Raw genomic sequence first — 6,912 nt, forward strand, 5'->3', positions numbered from 1 at the left:
TCATAGATCCAAAATAAGAGACTGATCTACCACGATAATTGAGAGAGTATTTTACTCCCTCATCTTACACTTACTCGTCATATATCCAGCCTCCTCCTGTGGAGGCGGCACAATACAAAATCAAGTCCAGCATTATTCAAATGCTTCCATCATTCTATGGACTGACGAATGAGGATCCGTATAAACACTTAGACAAATTTCTTGAGATATGCTTCACAGTAAAAATCCAAAACTTCTCCGATGATGCCCTCAGGTTGAAACTGTTCTCTTTTTCACTTAAGGATAAAACCAAGCATCGGTTAAATTTCCTAGATTCCATAATCATTTCAACTTGGGACCATCTTCAGAGAGAATTCCTCAAGAAATACTTTCCAATTAGAAAAATGAATCAAATTAGAAAAGCCATCACTAGTTTTTTCCAATTGGATGGTGAACTTTTTCATGAGACATAGGAAAGGTTAAGAGATATTATTCGTAAATGCCCCCACCACGCTGTCCCCAAATGGCAACTTGTTCAGTGTTTCTACGATGGTCTATCGGAGAAACACTGACAAATGATCGATGCATCATGTGGTGGGACATTCATGCTAAAGAGTGAGGACGAGGCTTGGTAGCTCTTTGAAATACTTAGTGAGAACTCCCTACATCACATGTCTACCACCTCTAGAGAATAACTCTTGTCTCAACAGAAAAGAGGTGGAATCTATCAGATTAGAAATGTTATGGATATCCATAGTAAGGTAGATGAGTTATCCCAAAAATTAGATCGTCTTCTGAATACCGGACACTCTTCAATTCTACCCTAATCCAGTGTAAGATGTTTGTGCATTGTGTGCAAGCCCGACTCATTTTGTTAGTGAATGTCCAACCGCACCTCAATTTTCTGAATTTGTGCATGAGTAGGTCCAGCAAGCTCAAGCCCAACAAGCTCGTAGATCAAGAAATAATCCATATTCAAATACTTATAACTCCGACTGGAAAAACCATCCAAATTTTTTCTGGAGATCACAGCCAGTGGTTGGCCCTGCTGTACCTAGACCAAATTATCAGGATCCGATATATAGGCAAAGACCGTACCACCAGTTTCAAAATACTCCTCAACCATCTATCACTGATCACAGCTCAACTTTTGAGGATAAGATTCTAAAAGCGCTAGAATGATTAAAAGTCAACACCCAGACCCTTAACTCCCACACACAATCTATTGCTAAGCTAGAGACCCAAATAGGTCGACTAGCAACCACAGCTAGTAGGAGAGAAGGAAGAAAATTACCTAGCCAATCTGAGTGCAATCCGAGAAGATAATTCATGGTTGAGAGCTTCAATACTCTAGATACCTTTTCAGAATACGCCAAATCAATCATGACTCTCAAAAGTGAGAAGGTCATTGAATACACGAGTAAAATCAATGAGACCGACCCTAAACCTCTGACTAAGCCCAAATCACCTAAGAGCAAGGAGGATACAAAAGTAGAAAAGGGACCAACTGCACTGAAATCATCTTACTTGCCTAAAGCCCCATTTTTGAGTACCCTAAAAGCCCCCACTCTTGTGGATAAGAAAAGAGGAAGACTTGATGAGATGTTGGAATTATTTAAGCAAGTCCAAATTAATCTCCTCCTTCTAGATGCAATCAAACAGGTCCCAGCTTACGCAAAATTTTTGAAGAAATTATGCATCCAAAAATATAAATCTCAATCACAACTCTCGAAGAAAGTATGCCTCACCGAACAAGCTAGCTCTGTATTCCAGCATGCTATCCCTCCAAAGCTTAAAAATCTAGGTACCCCTACCATTTCTTGCATTATAGGAGACCTTCACATCGAACAAGCTCTCCTAGATCTAGGGGTGAGTGTGAACCTTTTACCTAGCTCGATTTATGAACTTTTTGGATTCAGAGAATTGAAACTCACATCGGTCACTCTACAGTTAGCTGATAGATCAATTAAGACATCATGTGGGATGATCGAGGATGTTTTGGTCAAGGTAGATGAGTTTTATTTTTTAGTTGATTTTTTAGTCCTTGACATGGAACTGAGTGGCAATCCAAGGCAAATTCCCATTATCTTAGGTAAACCCTTCCTAGCTACGATAAATGCGTGCATCAATTGTAGGACAGGAGTCATGAACGTATCATTTGAGAATAAGAAACTAAGATTAAATGTGTTTAGTGCATCTTAGGGACCATCAATGGATAGTTGCTTTGAGATAGATACATTCAAGGATATTATAGAGGAAGCAACATCAATGATTTTTGCACATGATTTTCGAGACACCCATTTGACGTACTTTGGAATGGACGACTGTGATATGGAGGGAGGTAGTGAAGAAGTAAATATTCTAGTTGATACATCAAGTAATGAAACTACTCCCCATTGGATAATCAAGTATGAGCCATTGCCTGCATTAGCCAATACACCCACAGCCCCATCATTAAAATCACCACCTGCACTAGAATTAAAGCCACTTCCGGCCACACTCAAGTATGCATTCCTAGGACCTAATGACACCCTTCCGATGATCATTGCATCAGACTTGACCTCGGATCAAGAAGCACAATTGGTTGGTGTTCTGAAGAAAAATAAAGAGGCTATCGGCTGGTCCATTGCCGATCTAAAAGGAATTGACCCCTTCATCTGTATGCACTATATTCATTGTGAGGCAGATGCCAAACCCCATCAAAATATGCAGAGGAGACTGAACCCAAATATGCAAAAAGTAGTGAAGAAAGAGGTGGTAAAATGGTTAGACACTGGAATCATCTACCCCATATCCGATAATAAATGGGTCAGCCCTACTCAAGTAGTACCTAAAAAAATAGGTATTACTGTGATGAAGAATGAAGAAGGTGAATTGCTTCCCACTCGCACACCATCTGGTTGGTGAGTGTGCATTGACTATAGGAAACTCATTGCCGTTACTAGAAAGGATCATTTTTCATTATCCTTCGTCAATCAAATCCTAGAATGGCTAGCAGGTCAACATTTTTTTTATTTTCTAGATGGTTATTCGGGGTACAATCAGATACCTATATTTTTGGATAACCAAGAGAAGACCACCTTCACCTGCCCCTACGGCACTTTCGCTTTTCGACGTATGCCGTTCAAAGTCTGCAATACACCCGCTACATTTCAACGATACATTTTAGCCATTTTTTTGGATATGGTGGATAAATATCTCAAAGTATTTATGGATGATTTCTTCATATTTGGAACCACTTTTAAGGATTGTCTTCATAACCTCTCCAAAGTCCTTAAGCACTGCACGAAGATAAATTTGGTTTTAAGTTAGAAAAAGAGCCATTTCATGGTTTGGGAAGGAATCATATTGAGATATATTATTTCTGAAAGGAGGATTGAGGTAGATAAAGCAAAAATTGAAGTCATCGCAAAACTACCACCCCCCACTTCGGTTCAAAAAATATGATCTTTCTTAGGTCACGCTGGATTTTACAAATACTTCATTAAAAATTTTAACAAAATATTGAGATCCTTGTGCAATCTGCTGGCCAAGGATACACCATTTATCTTTAATAAAGAATGTCTACAAGCCTTCTACATGTTACGAACAGTCCTGACAACAGCACCCATAATAAAACCTCCTGATTGGTCCTTCCCATTTGAAATCATATGTGATGCTTCCGATTTTGCAATAGGGGCCATCTTAGGTCAAAGAATTAATAAAGAGCCACATGTGATCTATTATGCTAGCAAAGCTCTATCCGATACTCAATTGAACTACACTATAACAGAAAAAGAGCTACTAGCGGTGGTATTTGCCCTTGATAAATTTTGTTCATATCTGTTAGGGTCTAAGATTCTAGTGTATTCTGATCACGCGGTTTTGAAACATCTGCTCTCAAAGAAAGATACTAAACCATGATTGATCAGATGGATCCTTCTGCTTCAAAAATTTGATCTAAACATTTGAGATAAGAAGGGTTCCAAAAATATGATCGCTGATCATATTTCTAGAATCTTAGTTGATCATATGATGGGTATAGATGAAGTCAAGGAAAAATTTTCTGATGAACAATTTTTTGCAACATCCTCTGATCAAATCTCATGGTTTGCCCACATCATTAACTACTTGGCAATAGGGCAAGTTTCTCTCTATTAGACAAAATAGGAGAAGGATCGATTCTTCTCACAGGTCAAACATTATTATTGGGAGGAATCCGAATTGTTCAAACATTGCTCTGATTAAGTAATTCGATGCTGTGTCCCTGAGGGTGAGTATCAAAGTATACTTACCTTTTGTCACTCTCATGCATGCGGGGGATATTTCAGTGGGAAGAAAATGACCGCAAAAGTGTTACAAAGTGGGTTTTACTGGCCGATATTATTTAAGGATGCACATAAATTTTGCCTTAAGTGCTTGCACTGTCAGCAAATGAAAAATATTTCTAGAAAAAACATGATGCCCCTATCTCCCATCTTAGTCATGGAAATTTTTAATATTTGGAGAATCGATTTTATGGGCCCCTTTCCTCCATCCTATGGATATGAATATATTTTTGTTGCGGTAGATTACGTATCTAAACGGGTTGAGGCTATGGCAACCAGAATGAATAATCACAAGGTGGTAATCAAATTCATCCAATAGAATATCTTAAGTCAATTTGGTTGCCCAAGAGCCATTATTAGTAATGGAGTTACACACTTCACGAATAAGTACTTTGAAAGTTTAATAAAGAAATATGGAATCACTCACAAAGTTGCCACACCATATCACCCCCAAACTAGTGGCCAAGTGAAAGTCTCCAACAGGGAGATCAAACGAATTCTTGAGAAGATGGTTAGGCCTGATCAAAAAAATTGGTCTGGACGATTAGACGATGCATTATGGGCCTACCGTACTGTATACAGGACCCCGATAGGAATGTCTCCTTACCGACTCATTTTTGGAAAACCCTATCATCTGCCAGTAGAGCTAGAACATCGTGCATTTTGGGCCATAAAGCAATTCAATTTTGACATGAAAAATACGAGTAGTAATAGGAGACTACAATTGAACGAATTAGAAGAGCTACGCAATGAAGCATATGAGAGTTCACGAATTTATAAGGCTTGAACTAAGGATTATCATGATAAATAAATTTCATGAAAAATATTCGAACCTAATCAAAAAGTGTGGCTTTATAATTCGAGGTTGCGATTATTTCTTGAAAAACTCCGTTCACATTGGGATAGACCATATGTCGTAACTCAGGTGTTCCCTCATGGAGCAATTAAAATCAAAGATCCTAAACAGAAAAACACCTTCAAAGTAAATGGCCAACGATTGAAACATTATGTGGATGAAATTAGAGATGGCGAGCAAGTTGACTTAATTGAATTATAGGATCCAGTTTACAATGGAACTTTAGCTTGGTCTGGCTGAAGACCTTAAACTTAGCACTTGTTGGGAGGCAACCTAATATTTTATTTTTTGGCTATCCAATTTTTTTTTATTTTATAAAATTTTTTTAAAAAGATAATTAGCCAAGTTGGAGGGAGCACCATGATCAATAGAGTCAAGAACATACTAGCCCAGCAATGAATGACATCTTAATCAACATTACACACATCGAACTCAGGTGGTGTCCTTCTTTGTTACACTCTATTTTTGCTTTGTTATGATTCTCTTCTTCCATTGGGGACAATGAAAATTAAGTTGGGTGGGAGAATAACTAATTAAGTCCTCGAATATGGTCAGAAATAATTAGTTTGGTGCATCTAAATTTTATCTCAATTTGAAGTTAACTAGGCACTCTAATCAATAAATGATTAACGATCTAGATAATTTTAGAGATATCGAGAAAAAAATTATTAAAGACACCCAATTAATGAAAGAATTTAGACTAGATTAAATTTTAAAGTGATTCTAGAACCCTTTTTCCATCATCTCAATGAAGAATCTACTTTATGGGGGTATGGGTGGAATGGTCGAGATATGGAAAAAAAAAATTATTATTTAAAAAAGAAAAAGAGAGTAACCAGGCCCCTTCGTCTAAGTAAGCGTTGTTGTTCGCGTCAAAAGGTGAGAATGTGAATAAACCTCTTGTATAGTCAGTTTTAACTCGTAGCCTTTTTGATATAAGTTAGTAAGCCTGAGGGGTGCCTTATACCTAATGCCCTAAAGCCAACTAGTTTAGGAGTCATTGGCCTAAAGCTCGCTATAAGAGTCAATTAGAAAGCTTAAGGGGTTAGGATATTGCACTGACTATACATGTAAATTTTCATCAAAAAAGAAAAGAAGAATAAGGGGACTAAATTGTAAGAAGACAATAAACCCTGCTCACATCAAGTTTGAGGACTTAAAGAGTAGAGTGGGAAGTCGGTGAAAGAAAATCTCTAAAAATTTTATGGCTAATACTCAACCATTAATTGGGTCGAATTGATAATCCAATGAAGTACCTCTTTAATGATCTAGCCGGATATCAACTATAGTTAGGAATGTCTAGGATAACTTTCAATTCAAGGATAATTTGGTGTACAATGCTAATGTATCTATTTTACTCGAGGACGAGTAAAGTTTAAATTGGGGGGTGTGATGAATACTTAATTTAGGATGCTAGAGGCACTAAATATTATAATCATTAATGTTATTTTATTAAGAATTTAATGCTATCTAGTCTATTTTGCAGGTAATTGAGAGTTTGGGTTCATACGATTCAATTTGGACTCAAATTGGTTCAGATTTGAGTGAACCAAGCAATTAGCTCTTATTTCAGTGTGAACGCAACTTAAAGATCAAGGGTCAAGAAGCAACATCTTCAATCAAAGGCCCAGATTAAAAGATAAATAGAACTAAGTGTGAACACGACTTATTGATCAATGGAGGAGAATCAATATGAAGATCCAAGGATCTTTATTCACACTCCCATCTCTCTTTTCATGAAACCCTAGCCTCCTCACTCTATAAATAGAA

The 6,912-nt window shown here is 37.3% G+C and overlaps 1 non-coding gene across 1 annotated transcript; it reads right to left on the reverse strand.

The window, feature by feature from the left end:
• Window positions 1–390: 390 nt before the first annotated feature.
• Window positions 391–496, reverse strand: LOC114914262 (small nucleolar RNA R71). The gene has a single exon (XR_003801048.2). It is a non-coding gene; the product is annotated as a small nucleolar RNA R71 (small nucleolar RNA).
• Between the last annotated feature and the right edge of the window lie 6,416 nt (window positions 497–6,912).

This window comes from Elaeis guineensis, chromosome 3, assembly GCF_000442705.2.
Source record: "Elaeis guineensis isolate ETL-2024a chromosome 3, EG11, whole genome shotgun sequence".
In the NCBI taxonomy this organism is placed as follows: Eukaryota; Viridiplantae; Streptophyta; class Magnoliopsida; order Arecales; family Arecaceae; genus Elaeis; species Elaeis guineensis.